Source organism: Falco peregrinus, chromosome 1 (assembly GCF_023634155.1).
Source record: "Falco peregrinus isolate bFalPer1 chromosome 1, bFalPer1.pri, whole genome shotgun sequence".
In the NCBI taxonomy this organism is placed as follows: Eukaryota; Metazoa; Chordata; class Aves; order Falconiformes; family Falconidae; genus Falco; species Falco peregrinus.
Window position 1 is genome coordinate 33,519,717 of NC_073721.1, and position 26,411 is coordinate 33,546,127.

Here is a 26,411-nt window from a genome sequence, read left to right on the forward strand (position 1 = left end):
CGCCCCGCGCCTCGGCGGGCCCGCCCCTGTGGTGCCGCGGGAGGTCTGTGGGCGGGGAGTCCCGTGACGGCTCGGTGCGCAGAGACGGTGGCCGGCAGGGGCGGGCGGGGAGGGGGGTGCCGAGCGCGCCTCGGGAGGATGGCGGAGCCGCACGGTACGGGGCGGCCGGGCTCGGGGGCCGCGGCGGGCCGGGGGGCGGCGGCGGGGCGCGCTGAGGCGGCGGCTGACAGCGGGCGGGGTGGGCCTGGCGGCGGCCGGGGGCAACGGCGGAGGAGGCGGGAGGCCGCGGGCACAAAGGCGGGGAGGGCCTGGGCGGCAGGTAGCCGCGGGGGGGTGGGCGGCGGGAGGCGGCGGGGCGGCCCGCCCGGGCTGCGCGCACCGGTACCGGCGGCTCCGTGTGTGCGTGTGCCCCGGCGGGGGCCGCCCCGCCCGGCAGCCGCGGGGCCCGGGGCAGGTGGGGCGGGCCGGGGGCCGCCCGCTGCGTGCGGCGGGGCGGGGGCGGCCGATCGCCCCGCTGGGCCGGGCGGCGGGGCTGCCCCGCTCCTCCGCGCTGCCGGGCGATGGCATCGACCAGCCACCGCCACAACACCACCACCACCACCACAAAAAGAAAGGAGGAAGCTCCGTTTCACAGCCTCACCTCTCCTCCTCCCCGCCCGCTCCCGGCACCGAGAGCTGGCGAGGGAAATTTTGAGGGACTTCGCGTGTGTGTAGTGGCACTGACGCTCGGGGTAATGATTACCGGCGTTCAGGGTAATGATTACATCTGCTGCCGTGTGTGTGAGTGCTGTCCCCCACCCTCTCGTATAGGCGTGAGCCTCTTTTCCTGTTTCACCCGATGTATTTATTGTGGCAGTGGTGATGGAGCCGGAGAGGCAGAATCTCGTTTCAAAACTCCTCGCCTTCCCGTCTAGCCAGGTGATTTTCCCGGTATTTAAAACAGATGTCACACAGAGGGTGGTGTGACAGCTTCCCGCCTGTATTCGTGGCTGTAGAAGGTGTTTTCACCGAGTTGTACGTATCTTTCTCTAGGAAATGGTTAAAAAGCTGTAGTAACCTTCTGTAAGCTGAACGGCCGTGTGTGTTGACTAAAATTGCAGCTGGGCGTGAGCTGTACAGAAATTCAGCAGAAGTGAAGTTTGGTGAAACTGTGTGGCTGCTTGACTTTACCGGTTTATTTAGGAGCAGGTATGGATGTGGAATAAGAAGTTACCATGTGTGAGAAAACAATTACAAAGTACTGAAACTGTACTGGTAATTTTCAACTCACGATTTTGAGATGGGATTATGGAAGCATCTGTTTTATTCAGCTCTGCACATGTGCAGACACTTTTGAGGCAGAATATTCATGATTAAGGAATTGTAATTGTGCTTATTGTCATGTCTGCAGTACTTGGTCGGGATTTTTTTGGACCATCAAAATAGAAATTAAAATGGTTTTAGTAATTACCTTCAGGGTCTTAATTTTCTGCTGTTTTTTGTTTGCGTGCTTGACTTTGTATGTATTGTTTCTTCTTTTTACCTTCTAAACTGTGTTGTGGGTTTTTTTTTTTTTTTTTAATCACTAGTCATTATTGGATGCTTCTATTTATAAAATCAAGGGCTTAAAGTAGGTGGTGGTCAAATTAAGTCACACTTACTTACAGCCATATTTCAGGCATATGTTGTATGGTGATCTTGATATAATCCTAGCCTGGTTTTGGGAAAGATTTACTGTATCCTATGAATTTGTTATTACACTGTTGTGCATACATTTTAATTTTAGTAACACCCTTATCCTCTTAATTCCTGTTGAATGATTTGGGTTTGACTGTTTTGGTTTTCTGTGTAATTATTCTTTGCACTGGATGAGTGAAATGGGAGATTGTTTTACTAATTTGAAGCTGGATTCCTGTTAATTTAGGCTAATGTTTGTCAGCCATCAGGATTTCTGTACATGTGGCAAGGCAGAACACATACATTGGGCAAAACTAATTTTATGTGGAATCTTGTAATATAGAAAGATGATTCCAGACAAAGCTCTCCTTGTATCCACAGCTTTCCTTTGAGGAATACTGAGGAATCCTCAAAGAGGATGCTGTTTTCTGCCATGTCCCTTTATTCTGTTCTTTCTAGAAACCTTAAACAATCCCCAGCGTTTTTTTTGGGGGGTGATGGCAAGGGTAGGGTCGATAAACAGTGCTGATTGCGAATAGCTGTCTTCCCGGTCTAGTTTTTCCTTTCCAGCGTGACATATCTGTAAGGCAGGAGGTGCTGGGAGGGGCGTTCCTTTGTTATGTTGACACTTAAATCGCACTGACGGGTGTATTCTCCTCCAGGAATTTTGCGCGATTGAAGGGATTCCTTCAGAAGATGAGTGTTTTCTCCAGCTGTCTTCCTGCACTCTTAGCCTGTGTACAGAAATTAATTGCTTGAAGCTCGCTCTGTGTGTGCCTTTTAGGAAACCCTTGGATGAATTGTTACTTGGCTGTGGCTTTCTAGAAAACAATGTTTCTGCTGAAGCGGTGCGTGGCGGTCCTGGCTTGTCACTGTGCGAGGCGGCTGCTGCCGACCCGCATACAGCACCCATGAAATAGGTGGTTGTGTGTGCTTGCATGTGTGCATGGGGCTCATGCATGTTAACTGAATTAAGGCTGTAAAAGTGTCTTCTGCTTGTTACAAATGAGAAGGATCACATTTTGTGATCCCTTCCTGAGGAAGCCCTGCAAATAACTGATCTCCCTTTCGGAAAGGTGTACTATGATGATGATGAAATAAAACTGCATGAAGAGATCTCAGATGTTCCAAAATACCATCGTGGAGAATTTGGGTGGGTGCTAAAAGAAGCTGTTTCTCTCTAGCAGCAGGTTCTCCTTCGTGTCTGAAGAAAGGTGAAAACTTGTGTGCATGGAGGGAGGGGAAGGCAGCGCTTGCCCCTTCCCCTTGCCCGCCACAGCCCCCGGGATGGCTCACCCCTCATTCCACCTCGCCCCTGCCCTCCTCAGCGGGTGGGTTCAGGTGACTCTGTGCTTTGCCTGGGTGCAGGGTAGCCCGTGGCCCGTACCACGTACCCACGCCCAGCCTGCCGTACCTTCTTGCTCAGCTTGGCTAGTGGCATTTCCCATCCAAAGTGCTTTGAGGCTCATTGCTTTTTGTTTTATTTTTTTTTTTTGTGTGGCTCCTTTGTGGATGCTTTTTTAATTGTAGCAAGGCTTGCGTTTCCTCTCTTGTTGTAATACCTTCTATTTGGTTTTACTGCAAGCGAGTGCATCTCAGAGGCGATGCTTCTGTCCCTCTCTTTCTGGTGGGGGTTTGTGTGTGTGTGTGAGAAGGCTGTGGAGGACATAGTAGTGAAGATTAAACAGCCTGTTGTAAATAGATTGTAAAGATAAATAGAACCCTTGTTTACATTAAAATTGTACTCGCTGACATGGTCATGTAGTCTGTTTGATACAGTAGCCTTGCTATGTTACAAAATGTACTGGGATAAAATGTAACAGGTTGTATAATAAGCAGGTAATGATTGCGGTATTAGCCATTGACCTTAATTTGCTTGGTTTTTGCTGCATTGCTTGGGCTTGACTGTGTTGTGAAATACGCGTAACGTACTGTTAAATCTGTGCATTCTCTGACACCAGATTTGGTTCAATAAAGGCATTTTCAGTATAGCAAAAAACTGGTCTCTGGATAAAAAGGGAATTTTAATTACTAAGAATTTTTCCATCATTAGCCTCTAGGTAATGGATATATTTGGTACAGAAATTATGCGAGGTTTAGAATTTCTTTTAAAAAAGTAATTCTATACAACATAGTTAAATTTAGACTGTTTTAAGATCATTGCAGTTTAAGTAGTACTTTATGTGTGTTCTACAAGAGAAATACAGGAGACAACAGAGCCTGTCATATAATTGTAGACATGCTGACTAGCATAGAATATGTTAAGAGGCTGTGAATTGGTGTAGATAAATGGTAGGTTACGAAGTCAAAGAAACATCTTAAAAACAATTTGGCATACTTGGTTCTTCTAGTATTGTTTTATCATTAAGTTATACATGTAAAAAGAAAGAAAGACATGCAAGTTTGGGTTTTTTTTTATTTGTCTGCTCTTTGATTTCTTTACAAAAGCACAGTGTGTTCTCAGAGTGGATGTACATTAGATCCTAATTTGCACACCTGCCTCCCTTTCTGTTACAAAAAGTGCTGGGAAATAATTGGTTTTTGCCACAGGAAAGTATGCAGCTGTTTGTTTTTTTTAAATGTATTAATTTTTAGCACACTTGAAAGTTTGCTACTTGCCTGTTAGTAGTGTTGGGGTTTTGCAGAGGAGCAGCCCTGGGGAGGCGAGCAGTGCTCCAGCCCCGTTGTTCATCTTGAGAAACATGCGACTGGTGCTCGCAGTAAACTGGTTGTAGCTTGCTCTTACCTTCACCATACTAATCCCCTACGTGCTTTTGTGTCTTAAAGTGCTTCATATTCTATGTATGAGCAAGATGTATGGAGCGATCCAGCAGACAGTATTTCCATGGAGCCCTGTTGATCCCATAGATATTGTATCCGGTTCAGTGGACCTGCCTACGCTGTGGTCAGAGGCTTTTTGTTATGCATGCATCCTAATTGTTCTTTCTGTTGGCATTGTACATAGACTGAAGGGGCTGTGCACCAATGCAAATAGCCTTTCTAATACCTTATGCATTTGCATTATAATGGCTGCATAAATATTGCAGCACATCTCAGTTCACTCTCTCACTGCTTTGACTGCTAGACTTCAAAATAGGTTCTCTCTGTAGCGTGGATCTTGTTCGTGGTTGGTATGGCTTTGGAGGGGGGTTCTGAAGTGCATCTTTATTAAATAGTGAAGCCTGTTTGCGATGAGGTGCAATTTTAACTTACCCATGTTCTAGTCTCCCACTCCTTTCAGCCCACAGGTTGATACAGGCTCTTGGAAGAAAAAAAATTGAAGCTTGTGCAGTTTTTCACCAACTATTTCCAAACTTGCTATATTTGGTGTTGCAGAACATGTTTGCTTGAGACTTGGTTTTGCATTTATTTCCAGAAATCCTATAGATGTCTGTGGGAATATTTTATGCATAAGGAACGTGAAATATTGTGCCACCACTGTTTTGGTGCTGAAACATTTGATGACTTATGACTAATTTTACCAGAAGCACCCCGAATTTCCTTTGGAAGTGTCGATACAGTGATGTGACTGAAAGCAGACACTCTTTTTGGGAACTGGTGGCAAGTTGCCATAACCTATCTGTCAGAAGTTTGCTTTACAAAGTTGTTAAACAGAACAGTGATTAGTATCACTTACTTGACTCTTAATGATTAGTAGATGCATAGAGACTTTCAAATCATCACAGAATGCCATCTTTTAAAGGTTTGAATTAAGTTCTTGTAGCTACAGCCTTGTTGTTAATGTATTGTGTCAAATTTTGGGAATAGTAATATATTAAACTGTTACTTATATTTTTTGGCTAATCAGTTGTAATCCTAGGGTTTTCTCTGGCTTACACGGTTTAGCTGGTGAAAACTGGAGCAAGAAAGATATGTTTAAATCAAATGTTCTTTTAAACAATGATAATATATATCTGTTGTTAGTAGTTTGTCACTCCTGCACATGTTTGCACATATTGAAGTGGTAGTAGTTGTTCAGGTTGAGAGTATGATGAATGACCTTGTGGTTGGAAGTAAAGTTATGAAAACAGTTTTCTGAAACAGTAAGTGATATTATTGCAGGAACCATAAATTTACTTAGAACTTCTATATGATGATTGGCTTATATATGAAGTATTCTGTGTAGTCCTGTGAACAACATACATATTACTATAATACAGTATTTTTAACACTTGTCCTATCAAAAACTTACATTGTGTATACCAGACGTTTTGAATAATATTTATAGTGATGGGAATAAAAATATAAGGTTAAATAATGTTATGTGAAAAAACAAAAATAATCTTGAAAGCCTGACACCTGAGAACCTTTAGCTGTAGTATATTTATACTTCATGTGTACTTGGATTTTAATTATCCATTAGATATTACAAGTAATATTGGTTTAGTACCTGTAAGAATATGGCAAAACCACTTTAGGATTTGCTGTTTTATTTAGATCTATGTTTTCGATGTTCCCATCTTAATAGGAATGAGTACTAAATCAGAAATTGAAGAGGTGTTTCGTGACAGTTTGAATGGTCAGAATGACCCATTGGCCTGGCATGTTGTGATGACTGGGAAGAAAAATAAACATACTACTTTTATGAAGAAATACCTGACTGGCAGCCAAAAAGACCAGGGCCAATACTTACTTTTAGCTGAGGTGCAGCAATGATTGTGGGGAGCCAGACTTTTCTCTTTTCCTCTTCCTTTCTCTCAGCCGTGTCCCAGTCAGCTAAATCTTGGCAAATAGGGGATTTTGCCCTTTCTTGGTACGAGGCTTCTCTCCTGTGACTGGCAGTAGTGGTAACCTGTGTAATTGTAGCGTGTGGACAGTCCAGTCTTCTGTATAAGATTTCTCACTGTTGGTTTTTTATTTTTTTGATGCTGAAAGTTAGGTTATAATCTGTTTTGTAATACACAGCATTAATTGTTTTTATTGATAATTGTCCTGAGAGGAAATACTCATGTTGTGTCAAAATACTTAAAGCAAAACCCCCTTTTTTACTGTTCCAACTGTTGCATAGATTTATTTTATTTTTTTAAAACAAAAGAAGGCAATTCAGTGTGTTACTGTAACTTCAAGCTTGTATAGCACAGCAGTGAAGGTCTTGGTAAATTTGTAGATAATTGGCTAAAGCTATACATACAGTGCAACTGCAGGTGCTGAGTGAAGTGCTTTGTGCTGAGGAAGGGTTTAGGTTCTTAGCTTCAGTCTTATTTTTCCTTCATGTTAAAAATAATCCAGCAAAATACTGGAGTTTATTCCATCCTTATATATATAAAAAAATAATTAAAAAATCCTATAATCTCTCTCAATGCTTCCCCTCCAGCTCAACACCCCCCACCCCCCAATCAACCCTCAGCTATCCAAGGCAAGGAAATAATTGAGTAATCCTTATTCTCCTAATTAGATCAACTGATGTATTTCTGAAATTGTGATGTTAGTTTTGTGCCCTTTTATATTCCCATTCCCCTTCCCCCCCCCTTCTCCTTGAGTTAGCCACTGCAGAAAAGTAGAACCGTGAGTTTCTTTTATTTCTAAGGGATAACCACGCAGAGAGGAGTCGTCTTCACATCGCCGTAAATACCAAGTCCTGTTCAGAAGCATTTAGTTACATGGAGACGCTGTGTGTAGCAGAGAGAAAATGATTTCACTAGCAAACTATATGGCTCCTGGAGGCATCAGGTGGATTAATATGTAAACACAAGTCCACAGCAGACAAAAATAGATCTTTATAAAAAGAAATAGTGCAAAAAAGTGACCTCCTAAACAAGGAAGTGAAGGGCTACCATAGAATCCATCTGTGTAGTCCTGCAAAATGCTGATCATAGCAGAATGAAGGACTTAACGTGAAAACCCATTTTGCTGTTGCTTCTGACATAGCACTTACAGTATGTGACTTTTAAAAATGTTTCTTGTAGAGAAATGATTGTACAGTCGAAAGGTTTTAAGCCAAGAAAAATCTTATAAAATATGCATAATTTGGAGTGACTTGCACAATTTTCTTATTGAAGGGATGGATGGGTTAAATGAAGCCTCAGTTCAAATGTTCCTATTAACATACTGTATCTGTGACAATTACTTTCCTAATAGATTTAAAAAATCTAATGGTTATGTACAGTCGCAAAACCTGAGATACTTCTTATTAAAGAGAAATCTATAATACTGGCAATTACATGAACTATATTGAATTTAAGATTCTAGATGATTGTTTTTTTCATGAGAAGCTAAATTCATGTTAGTAAATAATATGAATTAAGATACCTGGGAACTTGTCTTTGTGCAGCAAATTTTCTTCTGGTAATTCCCTCTAACTCTTTTGAATTCTTGGACAGTGTGCAGGCGATGGCAGATTTCAGGTTATCATATTTGTTTTTCATGGTGGGCTACATACTTGCTTTTTGGAAGATTGAAACAATTGTTTGGCAGCTTTTTTGATAGCATATTGTGTGTGGCAGGCCTAGTTAGGAAGGAAACAAAAGTTTAAGTATTATAGCCGTGAGTTATAATTCACATAATGAATACAACAACCTGGATTTTTTTTTTTCCATGACTTCATCCATAAATTTATTCTCAGTGTTTTAGGTCATCGCTAGGCACTTTTTTACAGCAGTGATTTCTCTTCTCTCTTCCCCATAAGAAGTCTTCAGATAAATATTGGTAGTTATTTCTTGCATTTAAACTGTATACTGTCTTGTCTTTTAAAACTGGCTCTTTGCAATCCAGCTTTTTGCAGTCCAGCTCTTTTGAGAAAGCCCTAAGTCATACCCAAACAGATACTGAGGTTTCAGTTACACGCTTTCACTGTAGTATCATGTTTTCTTCTTCTAAACTGAGATGCTGTTTATTGAACCAATTAGCTGTTGGGGGCAAGCCAGAACTTTCTCCTGAAATCAGAATTAATGAATAAACAAATTACACTGGAAGGATTTCTATTCTCAATGGGCAGTGACAGTTAATGTCTGACAAGGACATGGTTTGTATCCTGCAACCTTGGTGCCCACGTGTGTCTGTTTGTGTTTATATGTGGTCCTGCTGAAATGAGTGGAGTAAACTTTTGAGTGTGGATCACATGTTCACATCATATATTTGATGGTATGTCTGTCTTGGAATGTTTTTGAAACCATTCCAGCTCTTTTGTAGCTGGCAGATGGGATGCATACGCCTTCATTAACAAGCAGTTAACTCTGCTGCTATGACTGAATTTTCATCACGCTCTGGGTCTCTGACTTGGCTCTTTCTGTATTCCAGCTCCCACTGTTTGTTCTGCACTCTCTCAGAAGAAATCAGCACTAGCATTACATGCTCCTGCCCTCCTGTGGTAACAAAAACCTAAACATTTTTCTCAAAATCACGTTGTGTAGAAATAAAAGAGAAAGAGAGGAGAATAGGGAACTTGTTTTTTTTCTTGTGGAGCAGCTGCTCACATCTCTCAAGATGTACGTTTGCTTTTGGTGAAGTGTTCTGCTTCAAAAGCCTTGAGAAAATAGTAGTAATTTCTAAACTTGCTGTTACAGTGTAAAAAAGACCTTGTAGCCTTTTATAGCTTTGAATTAACCTTCTGGCCTTTTTATGTGATATGCACTATCCCTTTTGCATTACAGTAGAGGAACTAAGGCACAGAAATTACAGGGAAGATTTTTAACAGCAGTAATGGCAATGGGATTGCTCTGCCTTCCCTTGCTGTGAGCCAGTTGTAGGAGCTGAAACCCAGTTGCAGCATGTGCCTTGGAGAGCCTGCCTGGCCAGGTGACCCGTGCCAAGCTCACCACGAGTAAGGAGTGGAGGTGGATCCCAGCCCCAAACTTCTCACTCTTTCCAGACAGGTGAAAGGCACAGCAAGGCAAATGGGTGCAAACCCGTTACTGCTGTGATTATTTTGTTGGTAGTGAAACTTGTGGAGAGTAGCATATTAGATCTTTGAACATTTTGGTATGATCAGAAGTAGTGGTGTTGCTTGAAAGGATCCCGAGATGGTTGTAGTCTGTATATGACCTCTTGTTTCTTTAATGATCCTCTGTATTATAATACTAAAAGAAAGCTGCTGTCACCTTAGTTTCAAAGCTTATGCTTTATATAAACTATGGACTTCGGTCTCTTTAGGCAAATGTTTATACGTTATACTCGACATGTAAAGTCTTGGAATGAGAAATCTGTGTTTCTCACAGCTTTCATTCCTGTGATTTCCAATGTCTACTGAAAATGTTTTTTTCATTTAAACATGCTTCATGTTAACAGGGAGACTTTCCATGGTTTGCACACTGTTGGTTCTTTTGGCCAGCTTGTTGGCTGTCTGTCAAAAATTTAATATAAACTGATCAGTTGTGTACCATGCTAATCTGAAAGTATGCTTTAGAGCTGCTTCTGCTGATTTTTCCCATTGTTTTGTACTTTTACTATGTCATTTTTTGTACTTTTTCATCTTTGAAGCCACTGAGTAATAGAATGGTCAGGGTTGGAAGGAACCTCTGGAGATAATCTAGTCCTACTCCTGGCTAAAGCAGGTTCACCTAGATCAGGTTGCAGAGTCGCATCCAGGCAGGTGTTGAATGTCTCCAGAGGAGACCCCACAGCCTCTCTGGGCAGCCTGGGCCAGTGCTCTGTCACCCTCAAGGTAAAGAAGTTCTTCCCCATGTTCAGCTGGAGCTGCCTATGCTGCAGTTTGTGCCCGTTGCCCCTTGTCCTGTCGCTGGGCACCATTGAAAAGAGCCTGGCCCTGTCCTCTGACACTCGCCCGTAAGATATTTGCGGGCACGGGTAAGATCCCCTCTCAGTCTTCTCTTCTCCAGGCTGAAAAGGCCCAGCTCTCTCAGCCTTTCCTCACTAGGGAGATGCTCTGGTCCCTTGACCATCTTCGCAGCCCTTCTCTAGACCTTCCCCAGTAGCTCCCCATCTCTCCCGAACTGGGGAGCCCAGCACTGGCCACAGCACTCCAGGTGCGACCTCACCAGGGCAGAGCAGAGGGGCAGGATCATCCCCCTCGACCTGCTGGCCACGTTCCTCCTAATGCACCCCAGCCTCCCACTGGCCTTCTTGGCCACCAGGGCACACTGCTGGCCCATGGGCAATTTGCTGTCCACCAGAACCCCCAGGTCCTTCTCTGCCGAGCTGCCCCCCAGCAGCTGTACTAGTGCAGTGGGTTGTTCCTTCCAAGGTGCAGGAACTTAAACTTGCCCTTACGGAACTCCATTATGTTCCTCTCCACCCAACTAACTCTCCAGCCTGTTCAGGTCTCTCTGAAGAGCAGCACAGCTGCCTTCTCCCAGTTTTGTTTCATCAACAAACTTGCCAAAAGTACGCCTAGTCTGTTCATCCAGGACATTGATAACCGAGTTCACCAGGACTGGACCCAGTGCTGACCCCTGGGGAACACCACTGGCTACAGATTGCCAGCTGGACTCTGCACCACTGGTCACAACTCTGAGCTCTGCCATTCAGCCAGTTCTCAATCCACCTCACGGGCCTCATCTAGTCCACACTTCCTGAGTTTACACATGATGTTGTGGGAGACCATGTCAAAAACCTTGCTGATGTCAAGGTAGACAACGTCCACCAGTCTCCCCTTGTCTACCCAGCCAGTCGTTCGTTCCATCACAGAAGGCTATCAGGTTGGTCAGGCATGATCTCCCCTTGGTATATCCATGCTGACTACTCCTGATAACCTTCTTTTCCCCACAGTGGAAATTAATAGTGAACATAAATTTCACTCAGTGCCCACAAAAAAAAAAAAGCATCAGAAAAAGTTTCTGTAACCTTTGCTGTAAATTTCTTATTTTGTGGCACGGGAACAAGTTAATGCAAGGCAAAAGGGCGTATAGCGTATGAAAGCTCCTCATCGCGACTGCTTGTCTGGGTTCCCTTACCCCGGGGTAACATGGGGTACGCTGCCTCTGCACATCGTAACCAAGAGTATGTGTGCATGCCCGAACTTTCTGCAAGTAACTGGTATGCTTCAACCACTGAGTTACTCTGTTTGAAAGTTTATCTACAGGTATAAAGCTTGCAAATAAAAGTAGGGGGAGAGAGCATGGAAAGCTTGTATGTGTGTTACTTTCAAAATGCTGCTTATTGTTCTCTAATGCTTTTTCTGAATAGAAATCTAATAATGATTTGAACTTTTCTTGTGCGCTTTTTCAATGATACAGCAATGACTTGTTTGTCGTGTTTGGAGATGATGAGCTATAGAGAGAGCTCTGCATGGGTTGTGTGTGGTTGTAAAAGCTTGTGGACTGAATTTCAAGTTGTCTAAGTGCAGAGTGTAAAATCACTGCTCAGACCCTTTTCTTCCTGTCAGGAGTGAGTTTTTTTCTAAGCAGCTTTCTCAAGCAGTAGAGGGCGAGATGGGCAGCAGCTTTGGATATCTATTTTTAATTGATTTTTATATCATTTCAGTGTTGTATAACCTGGTTTATGAACTAAATGAGAAACTAAGGAACTAGGTAACAGGTTTACATTTGTGGGGTTGTACTTTGGCTCTTCCACATGTAGTGCCGGTGTGTGTATATATTCATTCAGTACAAACGTGCTGCTTTTCAGTTACCAAAAGTAAATGGGCAGAAGTTGATTAATAAAATGGAATTGATTCTGCAAATGTTACTTTTTGCCCAGTTTTTGGTCACTTTTCAGGTGGCTGCTCTACTATGAGGTTTACAATGATCCATTATAGAGATGATAATTCCAGAATCCCAACACTTAGGATTCATTTGGGTTCTGATTTTCTGTGATGCCAAAACTCTTAATTACAGCTAGTGGGCAATGTGAGTTCTGTTACCAGTCAGATGGGGGTCTGGTTGTATGGCCCTTTTTCTTCATCTAATGTGACCATGGGCACTTTGCATCTGAGAGTACTGTCTGGTTTTGATTATGATTAATATGCAGCTTTTAACACTGCCTAGTGCTTGCAGCCTAATGTAAATAAAATATCCCAGCTTGAAAAGCTGTGATAAGTGATCACAGAGCAGACTAATTAGCCAGTGCAAGGAATTTAGTTCTTTTAAGTCAAGCTTTTCATTTGCCTGTAAGGTTCACTTTTCAGTATGAGATGTTCTGTTATGCTGACACCATTGTAATTGTACTATTATAAGGGAGCCATATATTTAAATTAAAAAAAAAAAAAAAAAAAAGAGGAGGAGGTGGGAATTACTTTGCACTGTTTGTGAAGTTCACTAAATTCACTTGTGGATCACTCCTGGGTTTATTTTGGTACTTTTGATGGCATGTAGTGGTTCTTGCAGAAGTAATGTGGCCTTTATGCATGTCTTTTAATATTTGAAACAATATCAAGAGCTCCTGATGATCATATAGGTGAGGGAGGAATTTTAACTGGAACAGATGGTATTTTTTTTCAGCTCAATTTAGATTTGCTGTTTTATCTCTTATTTTTTATTTATTTTAAATAAGACTTCAAGACTTAAGCATGCTCATTGTAATAGTCTTGCTCTCTAGAAATATGTGATTTATGTACACCACCCCCCCGCCCCGTGTTTAGGGAAATTACTTTCTTTGGGCTTGGTGTATCCCTTAAGCAGTATTCTGTTGATTCAGTGTTTGAAAAACTATTTAAAAGGAAAATCCAGGAGATGCTGCGTCGATGTTGGGGTATGGCTATAGCTTCTACTTCTTGTTTAAATGTTTGTGTTAATTCCTCTAAGATGACATTTTAGTTGCTGTGTTCTTACTAGTAAAATTTCAGTGAAAGCACAGATTTTAACGTCTCAGAAAGCGCACTTAACCAACCATGATTGTATTTTCTTGTGGCAGTCTCAAACTTCAGTGCTTACCTTGAGGTGAACAGCTGGTCTTTCTACTGTAGTTTTTTTAATGGAAAGATACAGGTTTTCTCTGTTGGCTTCATGTTTGCTTTTTGAATGTAAGGACTTGTGCAAGTTTTTGAACCTTCTTGTAAAAGATAAAAACACTGTGTCACTTATCTGAAATAGTAAAATTTTATGTTCTCATTTTACTTTTGCATTTCACTACGTAAGGATTTAATTGAAAAATAATCTAATTTCACTGCTGTTTAAGTTGCTGGTGTGGTAGGTTTTTTTTGGTTTTGTTTTCTTTTTTTTTTTTTTTTTTTTTGAGTGTTGATCCCTAGTTCTGTTGTGTTTGGGAACTGTTTGTTGGTATATGAATACAGATCCCAAAACCAGTGATCAAACCCAATTACTATTTGCAATTATTTCTGATCCCAGAGGGGAAACCCATGTAGGTAGAACCTGTAGGGATCTTGCTTTGCCATAGGAGTGAGTAACAGTTCCAGTTTTACAGTATACTGGATTTGTAGTACTATTTAAATTGCTTGCTGATAGTTGATAACTGAATCTCAAATTTGGAGAAAGATCAAACTAATTAACTGATGCCTGCCTTTTTCATAGATCCCAGGTGCTTTATTTTGGTGATCTAATGTAGTGTGGAGAGTGAAACAGCCTTTTCCTTCTTGCTTTTTCTGGTCTTTCCCAGGCACTGAAAATACCACATTTATAGTGCCGTGTGCAGATATCCGAAGTCTTGATTTGTGGTCACGTGAACTCTAAGGCTTGTTCTTAAGCAAAACCCCAAGCCTTTTAAGCTTAGTTTTTTGGTTTCATTTCTGCTGCAGTTATTTTTGAGGTTATCTTGCATTTCTTTGACTTCCTCTCATTCATATGGAAAAATGTCATTTAGTAAATGATGAATGTTAGTAAGTTCTGTTGCATTCTACAGACTTTTGTTTCTATTTAATGTTCGAGTTTTTGTATATTAGCAGCTTCATATATCATGTATGCAAGCATGAAGAATATTACGTTGGAGCGTGCAGGGCAGCATAGCTTGGTAGCACTCCACAGGCCAGCACTGACTTGCAGGGCCATGATTTGATTCCTTTTTCTGAAGGACGGGTGGAAGAGCTATTTGGGCAACAAATCCTTTGAGCACTGAACTCTTTCTTAGATAACACTTTGTAGCCTCATTTAGATGTGCCAGTACAATGGCCAAAGGATGGAGGGGATAGGCAGTTTTCTGGCAGACTCCCACAGAATTATGGTGTGATTGTAAATACCAGAGAGGAAGTGGACACACAAAAGTATCCCTTGAAGATAGCGTATCTTCTGGGGAGAGATTAAGAGCTCTTGAATTAAAATGATAGTTTATTAATGAATGCTGGAAGTAGGAAAGAGATGGTACTGTGTAAGATCAAGCAGCCTGCAGTAATGAGCCTGACTATGGCAGGAATCATCTGGTCTGGATTTAGTGGTAATGTTATTTGCTTTGTAAAATAAGCTAGAGGTTGGTTGTCAGAGAAGTGAGCAGTGAAATAGTATTGTCTGCACAGATCTGACGTGAGGAATTTTGGAGTTCGAGGACAGAGCACAATGTGTCAAACAACAGAGGCCGTGATTAAAACCTTTCTCTGTCGTGCTTCCAACTGGTAGTCCTCACAACCACAGATCAAATTTAGCCTTAGCAAGCAAGAATAATTTTAAATTAAAATTTCTTTCTTTGCATTATGTCTGAATTTGATTCCCATAGGATGCTGGTTTAATATAGAGTGATTTTATATGTATCTTCATTTTTTAAAAAAGAAATTTTAAGTGCACATTTATAGCATTTAATTATACTTTAATAGTAACCCAATACTGACAATTGTCAGACTAGTTATGTTACTGTCCATGTAAGAATTTAGGAAGCCTTTGGTTTGGTAGGAATTTGTGTGATAAAGACAAGTGATATAAGGTTTTCATATTGCAACTTCTTATCCACCTTCTGTTTGAAGAATATTATCAGAGAATGGAAGAAAGGAAGGAAGGAGGAATTGTGGGGGAGAGAAGCTGCCCCCGTTTGCGCAGCATTATGTCCAAAAATTACAGGAGCTGGAGGCTGGTAGGGAGGAGAAGGTTTCATCAGGCACATGCTAATTCTTCAGCTCCATGTAGGAATGAAAGACTTGATGTAATTTGCCTGTTTTGTGCTTTGCAGCAAAGGGAAGGATGGAGAAAGGCTTGGGACAGGATGGAGGAATACAGCCCTGGCATGTTGTGCCTTGCTTGCAAAGGGAGTGTGTGCTGAGAAGGTGGCATTGGCCATGCCCCATTGTAGGGGACACACCAGTTCAGGTCCTGCTCTGCACAACTTCTCTAGTTCCATTGTCCTGCTTGTCAGTCTGCTGTGGCTCTCTGGTTCTTATTCCTATACATTGTCGTACTTACAGTTCCTTGTAGTCTGTACCCAGTACTCATGTTTCACTTCAGGTAAACACTGGTGGTTGTCATCTCTCTTTTACCTGTACCTGTACCTGTGCTTGTTCTGTCTTTCGGATCCTTTCTCTTTTCTTTGGAAGTGTCATTTTGTGTTTTTTCTTCCCTTCCCACTATTTTGTGAATGTTTGAGTGAAAAAGGAACAAATAGGTAGCAAGTGTTTGTTAAAATTAGTTAATAAACTTCCTCGTTAAACTAATTTTTATTTATTTTTTATTTTTAGAGGTTCGGGTACCTCTACAGTGTTTGTTTCTTCTTTTTCCTTCTGTTCAGGAGCTCTTTTCTTACTTAATCAGATATTTTCCTTGTATCCTCATACTGTTTGTATATAAATATAGTACCCTGATTTTGAACATATCGCTCTGGAGCACATTGTCGTACTACAACTTGTTCAGTCCTTCTAGTCAGTTTGTGAGTCTGTGTACCTTTTGTGACTGCTTTCTGCGTATGTCCAATACTTTTTTGATTACACTGGTTTTGAAAAAGGCTAATTCTCTTTTAATCTGGATTTCTTCAACCTGTACTGCTCGTGTGAATGTTGCTTAGGTGGTGACATTCCATCTCCTGCCCTGTGCCTCAAAGCAAAAAATCTAGGCTCCATCACTTTGGTGACATCCGCAGTGAAGGTTGGGTGCAGTACAGGGATGCGCTGCAAGGAGCTGAGAGCAGCCCTCACCTCCATGCAGTCCCAAGAGGAGCAGATGTGGGCAATCTGAATGCAGTGAATCACCTATTCTTAGCTCGCACTGTATAGTGCAGTTCTCTGGTCTATTTATTTATTATGTACAGATTTTGTAAGGTACAAGAATCTGGAGACTAGCAGGTCCGGTGAGGCACTGTGTTGTGGCTGAGCTAGTGTAGAGGTTGCATTTCTCTTAATAATTCATCTTACAACTTCTAAATATTCACAAACAGATCAGATGATTCCTTGCCGAGTTAGCTGGACATTTATAAATGACATCTGGTTTTTGTTTTTTGTCTAAAATAAAGGGCAATAAGGTACAAGAATGTCATTCATTATAAATAGGCATACAGTACACAAAATTTTTTTTTTATTTTTCTAGGGTAGTGTTATGAAATTTTGTGTAGCTCTAAGCTAGCCTGCTTTGTCATAATTTTGTTCAGTTTTCCATGATCTTATTTATTAGAAAGTGGTGAGGTAAAAGACCTATTACTGCATCATATTTGTACAGTGTTGTTTAAATCAGTTTGTGTCTAAATTTTTCCCATGACTTTTTTCAGATTAACATTGCTGCTACTTTCTGCTTTTACAATACACAAGTCTTTCAAGCGTGCTAAAGAGTGTATCATCCTGTTGATTTCTGGCAAGCAGAAATCATGTTTTTCACTGTTTCTAGTAAAAATGTCATTGAAGACCTTTCGGTTTTTTAGAAGGAGAAAAAAAAAAAAGATGCATCATCTGAACAGATTTTGAAGAATCTGCTTGGAAGGGATCGGAGTGGTTTTCTTTTTTTCTTTTTTTTCCTTTTGAAGGAAAACATGTTGTTCCTGTGAAGAGACCCGATTTATCATGCATTTTCCAAAATTGTTAGCGTATGTGAAATAATCTTTTAATCAAGCTCCTAGTTATGAGCAGAATAGTATTCAGTGTCGTTTGGAGACTTTTGGGTGTCAGGCTGGGGCTTAAGGTGTTGTGTGGGTAAGGCTCCTTGACAGCAGGAGTGAGCATGAGGAGTATTTGTATAGCGTGTCTGGACTTTACATGGTTCTTCATAGGAAAGTGAACAAAGCTTGCTTTCTTGTCCATGTTTGTTTCAGTTTTATCTTCTATCCTGGGAAAGAAATCTCTGGGATTGTCTCTGGAATCTGTAAGAATGTGGATGAACTTGAAAGAAATTCAAATATTGTCATTCTTGTTTTTTTTGTAATGCTAATGCATTAAATGTTGATTGGGGGAAAAACCTAACATGTAAAAACTAATACTCCAAGAAGTTATGAAAATTAAGTCTGCAATATAAAGCAGTCAATATTAGACAGGTGTGAAAGCGATGCCTTCTAGCACTTGAGGTGACCATGCTTGTTAGATATGTGTTTTGTACATCTCCAATTACTACATACTTTTGCTGCCTTTAAGACCCCTTCTCCATGCAGTGTGTAGGAGCAGGAGTGGTGCTTGTTGGCTGATTACTGTCTCAGTATTTTTATATCTGTGATATTCTCTTACATGGAGTTTCTTACCAGCTGCTTCTTGCCCACCACCCATGCCGCCGGCCTCCCATCCCTGTTCTTTTTCCAGCTCCTGCCTGTTTCTCCCTTCCCTGTATTTCTCAGCTTGCCCATGCTCCAGAGAGGAGCTTTTCTCCTCTGTGTGGCCGCTGTGGCTCCTTGGAATATGGGGAGGACGGTGGGAGGGAGTCTCAGCTGGATAGGAAAGGCCTGTTCAGCCACTGTGCATTTGACTTGCTCTGTGGGAATGCCTTGTATCAAAGTTGGTGTGTAGGAGTTGAGGAGGTGAAACAGGCTCAGGGTTTATGAAATACCCAGCTCTTTGGTGCCAGAGGAATGTCTTGCAGTTTTCTTATTAGAGGTTTCAGAGTGGCCAGGAGTGGCTATGTAGTGAGATTCACTGTGGCACCAGACATCACCTTAAATAGATTTGGAGTCCCTAATCTAAACCAAAAATGCCGTAGTTGTTATCAAGTCAGTGTTAAGGTTACCTTTAGCGTGAATAAAGCAACATGCTTTTACCAGCTGTCAGTCTTATAAACAGCTGAAACAAATTATCTTACCTTTTCCCTCTGTTCTCATGTCCCCTCAAGGCCCCTTTCACCAACCCTAAAAGAACCCCAAAAACCCCAGTGGCTGGCAGGCAGTGGCTGCTAAACATCAGCTTTGAGGACTGAAGGGTAAAAAAGTTCAACATAATTGAAGAAGCCTTTGCCACAGAGCATTGGATGTATATAGTTGTATACAGTGCTACCTGAATCACCTATAGTATGCATCTGTTTGCTTAAATAATATTTCACTGCTTTACATCACTATGTTTAATTCTGTTTTGCTCATGAGGGAAAACAGTTGAAAGCTTCATCCCCTTATTAAGACTTATAACGAGCCTACATTTTGACGGTGCTGTTAATTTACAAAGTTCCCCAAAGTATTTCTGAGTTGCTTTGGCTTCTCCAGTGGAGGCTGAGCATCAACGTCAAGGTTTCAAGCAGTGGCATGGAACAGTGGTCACTCTTTTGGAACGTGGAAGCTGCTTAACCACGTGCAGTAATGCAGCACAAGAGGGTAAGGGCAGGGAGGAAATAGTGCAAAATCCAGTTGAAACTGCAGGGAGAGTCTGGGTGGGCAGAATGCAACTGACCTTAAAAATGTAGCGGTTAATAGTGAGAACGTAGCTGGAGTGGACACAGGTACTACAGGAAAAATACCATTCCTCTTTGGCAGTTTGTAGTTCTTGCATCTGAATAAGAATACTTGGAGGGCAGCAGTGGTCCATCACATCACATTTAGGGAGATGTTTTCTCTGTGAAGAATGCTGATCTGTTCAAGGAGATACTTATGTCCTGAGAGTAGATCAGATGCAAAATATGTTAAGGACTTCTAAAAGTGAGGAGATTTATAATCGGAAATTTGTGGGTAAATATGGGGGTTTTTTTTGACTTTACCAGACCCTTGTATGTCTTTCAAACTTATGTATGTTAGTTGGAAAGTAAATCTTATTGTATCTGTCCATTTAAATGCATTATATATAAACTAGGTGTTCAATGAAATAAATATATCCAAGCTTTTCTCATCTTAGCTGAAGATCAAGAATTGTGAATAATCTTAGCTAGGAAAAAAAATTGAACAGGGGCCAAATATTGTGCAGTGCTGAGCTGCCATATGTAGTTATTGTGGCTTTGTGTGCTAGAACATAGAAGGCAAAGAGTCATCACTCCTTTTCATGTTCAGAATTATGTTAAAAGTGCATTTGAAGTTGATTTTTAGATAGTCTTTTTTCCTAGCATAGTAACCCTTTGCAAAGGGATCTTGTGACTTAGACAGTCACTAATTATGGTCAGAAAATTCAAGGGTCTGAGAGTCATCCAGCACTGAACTTTGTGAAATGGTCATAATTATTACATAAAAGCATGTTGAAAGATGAGCAAACTTACTGCATCAAATTGAGACAAAGAAACAAAGAGAAATACTACAAAAATATAAGGTGAAAATCACTAGATAATTTTATGTTGCTGGTAGGAGCCAGAGTAGGATGCTACTCTAGATAGTAATACAGCAGTGTTTCATTTAGCTGAGATGAGATTTAGCATGCAGTTCATCCCAATTTCTGTAGGATTCACATAAGTTGTTGATTTAGTAGATAATATATTACTCTATTGTTGCTTTGTGTGTTTACTTTCTCTCCTGCCCGTCATTCTTGTTTTGTCTCCTGTTTGGTTTATTTTGTTTTGACATGTTGTTTTTATTGCTCAGAGGAAGTGATGAATAAAAGAAAAATATTTGATGCTCGCTTAAAGTGTGCATCATCACCTTTGCGAGGACCAATGCCATTTTCTATCAAGTTTGTAACAAAGCTGGCTGCATCCTTTGTTTATAGAACTGTTGGGGGATCTGAATGGTAGGGCCTGGGTGCTGTGTAGTGGTAGGAGTGATTTATTTTTTTGTTTTTATGGTGGAAAGTAAGTTTTTTGCTACAACAGGGTGATCTTTATTCAGAGGAGGATATTGGGTGGATTGGGAGCACTTGTTTTTGTGGAAGGTTGTATACCACTATAGGTGCAGAATTTGTATAGTCACAAAAATGAGCTAACTGGATTTTCCTAGACTAATTTAGAATAGTCGATTTAGGATAGCCTTTTCTTAGGCATATCTAGTTATTAGGACCTGTACTAAGGCCGGGAAATTTGTTTCATCTAGCAAGTTAAGATTTTCAAATTGTATGTATTATGCAGGATTATACAGCCTGCTGATACAATGAGTTACCATGGAAATGGAGACACGCAGCTCAAAAGGTACATGCTGGGGGGCCACACATGCTGAAAGTACCTTTTTACATATTAAAATAAGCTGCCACATGGAGTTAGCAGAATTCTTTGTACTTGCTGTTAGAGTCTATTTCTACAAAAACATGAAACGGTATTTTAGAACTTGGCCAAAAAGTAGTGGGTTTTTTCCCTGTAAAGGAGAAAAAGAGAAAATGCTTCATAAAAATAATGTGGGAGCACATAGAACGAATCACAGTATGTATATTTTTGTACTTGCTAGAGGAGTTCAAAGACAGGGCACAAAAGATAATTTCTACCCCCTAGGAGTTTAAGGTGTAAGTGACGTTGTCTGCTAGCATGGAGGCTTTTTGTCATGATAGATCTGGACTCTGGTATGTGACCTGGCATTTAGTGCAGTGAAGTACTTCGAGAGCAGCAAATGTGATAACCAGTGAATGAAAAGATAGATTTGAAAGCTTCAAAAGAGGCAGTGATGTCCACATGCTGTGTGTTTGCTGTGGAAGGAAATGATTGTGTTGGAAGCCGGGATGGGATGTCCTGGGAGATACGACTGGTTCTGCAAGCGCAAAGCAATCAACCTCCAAACACCTTTTGAAACTGATTGGTTATTTATAGTAACTTCATCTTTAATTGTGTGTAGTTCATAATTAGGTGCCTACAGTTACAGATGTGTCTGCAGATTCAAGAAACCACAAGTGAAGCGTAAGCAAGCCTTCAAAAGCTGTCTAGTTGTTGTCCCCTTGGTCTGATGTTTGTTCAGTCGTTCCCTCAACCTCCAGGTTTTGCTCGAACGTGAGACTGGGTTGCGCTCAGCTGTTCTGCAGCCGTGGAAGCAGCAAGCAGGGAACAGTCTTGGCTGCAGTCCTTTGGCAGATGACAATATCCTAAAGGGCTTAGTAGGCTGTCAGGGCCCAGGCCTCCTCACTTAGCCAGCTCCACAGGCTCGGCTGTGCAGGCAGGGAAGCAACAAGTTGCTCCCTCAGTGTGAGAGGGGATTAGGGGGGAAAGTGGGGTCATATCCAGATACACTGAAATCAGGCTACGCTGGCAGTCTGTAAACTACCATCTGCTCACAATTCACTTACGGGACCGAGATGAATTTAATGGTCAGCCTTCTCTGTTGAACAAGCCAGCCATCACAGCTGGCACTAAGAACACTAAGAACCATTACAGTATTATGCTGCTACCATCAACTGTCCTGTACTCTGAAACAGAGGAGTTTTCTTCCCAAGGAAGAGAAGCTGGCTAGCTGGCATATTTCAGGAGCATTACTTTTGTCGAAATAGGTTAGGTGACGTTTTTGACCTATGGTGGTGCAACGGCTGGTTGTTCCCATGCTGTCTCCATACCTCTGAATGAGGTTTTGTGTTTAGAGGAGCCGTGCAACCGCCTGGTGCCTGATTCAGCAGTTTGCTCCCAGCTGGTCTGTGGTGGCTGCAGCGGCAGAAGCTGAAATGCACTTACGCAGATGAAAACTTTGTAGGTCAGATGTTTGAAGCTAGCAAATTGTAGGAGAAAATGTGCTTTGTTTGCAAGTGACTTGTTGGCTGAAGCTATTTGGGTTTTGAAATGAAAGCAGTGACTTTTTTTTTTTTTTGCATATGTGGTATTGAGAATGGAAAGTCATTGTAGCCACTTCTGCTAAACTATAAATTTCATCTATTGCTTACTGATGTGTTCATGTTTGATTGCTTACTGATGTGTTCATGTTTGTGGTATAGCGGAATATGAAATGTTTTTGATATATCCCATGCTATTCTAAGTAAAAGGTAAATACTTCTAAGAAGGCAAATTTTTTCCTGTTTGTGAGCAGGCGTTGCTGCAATTACTAGATAGCATTTGAGCTCTGTCTTGTTGTTAAAAGCCACTTAGGTCTGACTAAGCAAAACTTCCTAGATCAGAATTGCAATCTCAAAACATTTTCTTTTTTCTAATTCAGTGGAATCATTGTCTGCTTACCCTGGAGTGTCAAGTGTGAGCGTATTTCTTACTACTTTGATGTGTTAATGTTCAGAACTATCTTCTTCTGTTATTTGGTTTGAAAAGCCCTAGCCATGGTGTGTGCCCTTTGTTTAGTACAAACGCAGAACAAAGAGAAAAATCATTCCTATTCTGTGATATAAAATTATACACGTAGTAAAGAATTTTCTTTTGAAATGCAAGCTTGCAGGTTTCCTGCTACATTACAGAAGTAGTAAAATTCTGTTTCATTTGAGTGTAATGCATTAGGCTTCAGTGAAAATGATGCCTTAGATATCATGTGCTCAGAATATTAGAAATGTTTGATGTGCCTGTTTTGTCAACTGAAACACGGAACAGGAACCAGTAAGTGTTTAAGCAGAGCTGTAAAGTGACCATTTTGTAAGGTGATGTACCACGATGTTTTTCCCTTGGCAGAAGACTGCAGTTGGTTAGCCTCATCACTTGAAAGGGAAGCACTTCAGCAGTGGGAGAATACTTCATTTCAATTAATGATTTCTTCTTCAAGCCATCTCTGTGAACTACAGGGAACTTTCATATACTTGCAGTCATGAGGCATGTAATGCATCCTCTGAGAACTGTGGGACTGCTGAGAGTAGCTCAGGCCTCTTCTGGAGGGGTCCCACCACCCTGGGGCAGCAGCAGCGAGACTTGCAGTGGGACCTTGGTGCAGTCAGTGAGGAGAGCTTTGGCCATTCCTGCTGGCTGGCTTCCTCCTGCACCTGGGGTTTGGCCACCCTGGTGCCAGCCATCTGATGCGGCATTTCATTAGAGATCTGCATGCAAACTGTTCAAAAGTTTGTTCATATAAAATCAAACTTGAAAGATGTAACTGGAGGGGAAGTCTTTACTAAGCTGTGAAGTAATACTGGTAGTGGATTAATTTTTTGGGGGTGGGGTAGTAAAATTGCTCTGCAGTAGTGGGCAAGAGACAGTTAAGTTTTTCACAGCCTCCTTTGAATAGCAGTTGGGTGAAATCCTTCATCTCAAGCCTCATATTGTATTAGATAATAACCAGGAAGCATCAGTATTCGTATTACTAAGTTGCAGGTGATTAGTATTATTCCCAGAATCACAGACATGAATTTTCCTATGTTACCCCTTCTTTTATAAAGCGTTTATTGCATAAATGTTTTGGGTTGTTTTGCTCAGAGTAACTAAAATCTCTCTTCAATTACTTCTACATCCTTAACAAAAAATATCAGTAAAATGTACAAGACCAATATGTTACTCTTTTCCAGGCAGCTACAGAAGGTGATACCACTGAAGTTGTTTGTGTTTCTGAAGTTTTGTCAGTTACAGTTGACAGAAGAAAATAAATTCATTATGTTTACCAGACGTCAGGAGGAGTGAACCAGAACTCTGATGCTGGTTATTTATAGCTATTTACAAATATTTTGCTTCAAAACCCCTATATTTGGAACAGGGAAGAGATTAGTTTCCTTAACTTCTCTGAAAGTTTTATTTTCTTCCATATACTGGGCCGAGCAAGTCTTAATAAGTTTTCCAAGTTCTCCAGGACATAGTAGTCAAATGTTTTTATGTCAATTAATATTGACAGGAAGTCAGTTTGAACAGCATTGGAAAATGGAAGCAGTTGGCAGAACTGGCTAATTTCACTGAATTTCCTTTTGCTAAAAATACCTCTAAAAGAGGCTCTCCTTTTGAGAGACAATGAATGCTTGTTTGACTGCAGTTTAGAATTGATGGTGACTCTTGTCCTTTAACCAAAAGGGCTTTAAAAATATGAATAACCTTTTGAAACATATTTAGCTTCCTCTGTAGTATATGTAATTATGCTCATGTCTGCCAAAAGTTTACATACATGCTTAACTTTGATACATGCAAGTAACCCTGTCAGCTTGAATGATCTGCAATAGAAAGAAAAGTTCTGTAGGGCTGCTTATGTGAAGTTGAGCATTTCGTTTGTATACGTGTTGGTAGGATTAAAGAGTTCTTAGTGCGATTCCCTATTGAGTTTTGTTTCAAAACGTGGTCATTAATATATGAAATGGCAAGATTTTAATCCTGCTAACCGAAAGCATACAGCATCAAATACGTATTCTCATTTATACTGCATGCAAATATGTCAATAATTTTAGATAGGTTGCAATGGCAAATAGTAAAAGTTACAAAATACTAGAAATAGGATGAGTTTCATTTAGTTGTTTAGGTCTTGTGCTGCATACTCTACTTACAGGATAGCATGGAACAGTTGTTTCACAGATTTGGTCAATCTGGGGGTTAAGTCAGCGTTATTTAGCTAGGAAGACTTCTTGCTCGGACATCTTTCACTTGGGAAGTTGGTGATGTGTGGTGACAGAGAGGCTTGTAGGAAGAGAAGGGGTTGTCTCAGGAATTACAGTTCTGCCCTGGCTCTTGTACCTGCTGGAGCTTTTTCCTCCTGAAATAAAACAAAGAGGGGAAGAAGGGTTGCAGTAATGGGAATCACTGGGGTGCAAATGTTGCCTTGTGGCAGAGGAATTCACTGCTTCACAAAGTAACTGAGTGAAACTGTCTGGTACCTGCTGCATGGTGGGACCTTCTGCTGTTGGGAATTTCAGCCCTGGTGAGCAGGCTGGGGAAATGGGAGATGCTGGTGTCTTAGGGGTGTCTCGAACTCTGGAGAGGTGAGGCTGTTCCAGTCGAGGCATTTTCTTTGATGTGATTTCCCCCTGCACTGGATTTTATCGTGTTTCATCTGGTAACTGTTTCATCATAAGCTTTTTCTTCTTGTAAGTGCTAGTTGTAGTCATTCTAGGTGTTAGAGAATTACTTTGTTTGGAAAGAGAGAGGCTAAACCTTCTCAAAGTATTTTAAATAAATTTTGCAGTCTCGGGCAGTAATTAAAATGCTCAGTAAAGAGATAAAAATGACACATGTGCAGTACATTTAACTGTTAACCTTTTGTCACTCTGAACAAGGAGTATATTTTGAAGGCATGCTGCACTGTGAACTTGGCCTCAGTTTCCATGTGTTAGAAAAGGATGGCTGCCTGTGGCTTGCCTGCCAGTTGCCTGCCTCCCAACCTCGTTAACTGCGAGGTGACCTTGAAGTCTCTGGTCTGGTCATGACCCTTTGAATTGCTCTGAATTGTCTTTACATGTTTCAGATGATGTTTTTAGTGGCTTTTCGATTTTTTTATCCTTTTGTATAGGCAAAAGATTTTTGTTCCTTACCAGAAAATGAAACGTTAAACTGGTATATTGAAACAGGGAGCCGCTGCCACCACCCCCCCTTTTTTTTTTTTGGTACAATTACAGTAATTGCTAACGAAGACAGTGTAATGTGTGCAGATTATTTGGAGCATTTGCACTACCAAGCTGCTTTCAGCAGTACTAATCTCTGGCCATCTTTCCTTTCTGAGGCTCTTTCAAAACCTCCTTCAGCAGCAGTGCACATAAGAAATGAAACGAATCTCTTGGTGGGTCCTAAATTTGATTAAATTGAAAGCTCACGGGAGCAGCAGCGCTTGGAGTGTTTTGCACTTCAGGGGCTTGATGTGGCGCAGTAGCTGTCTGGCAGTGCTACATGGATGAGTTTTCTGTGTATTACCAGAATTTAGAAACTGTTAGTTCTCGG

At 41.1% G+C, this 26,411-nt stretch overlaps 1 protein-coding gene across 1 annotated transcript in view; it reads left to right on the forward strand.

Annotated features, from left to right (window-relative positions):
- The first annotated feature begins 600 nt into the window (after nt 1-600).
- Nucleotides 601-26,411, forward strand: part of SHOC2 (SHOC2 leucine rich repeat scaffold protein) — a 67,107-nt gene continuing 41,296 nt past the window's right edge. The window contains 1 exon segment of the mRNA XM_005239247.4: nt 601-918. The gene's annotated coding sequence lies outside the window, so the exon portion shown is untranslated.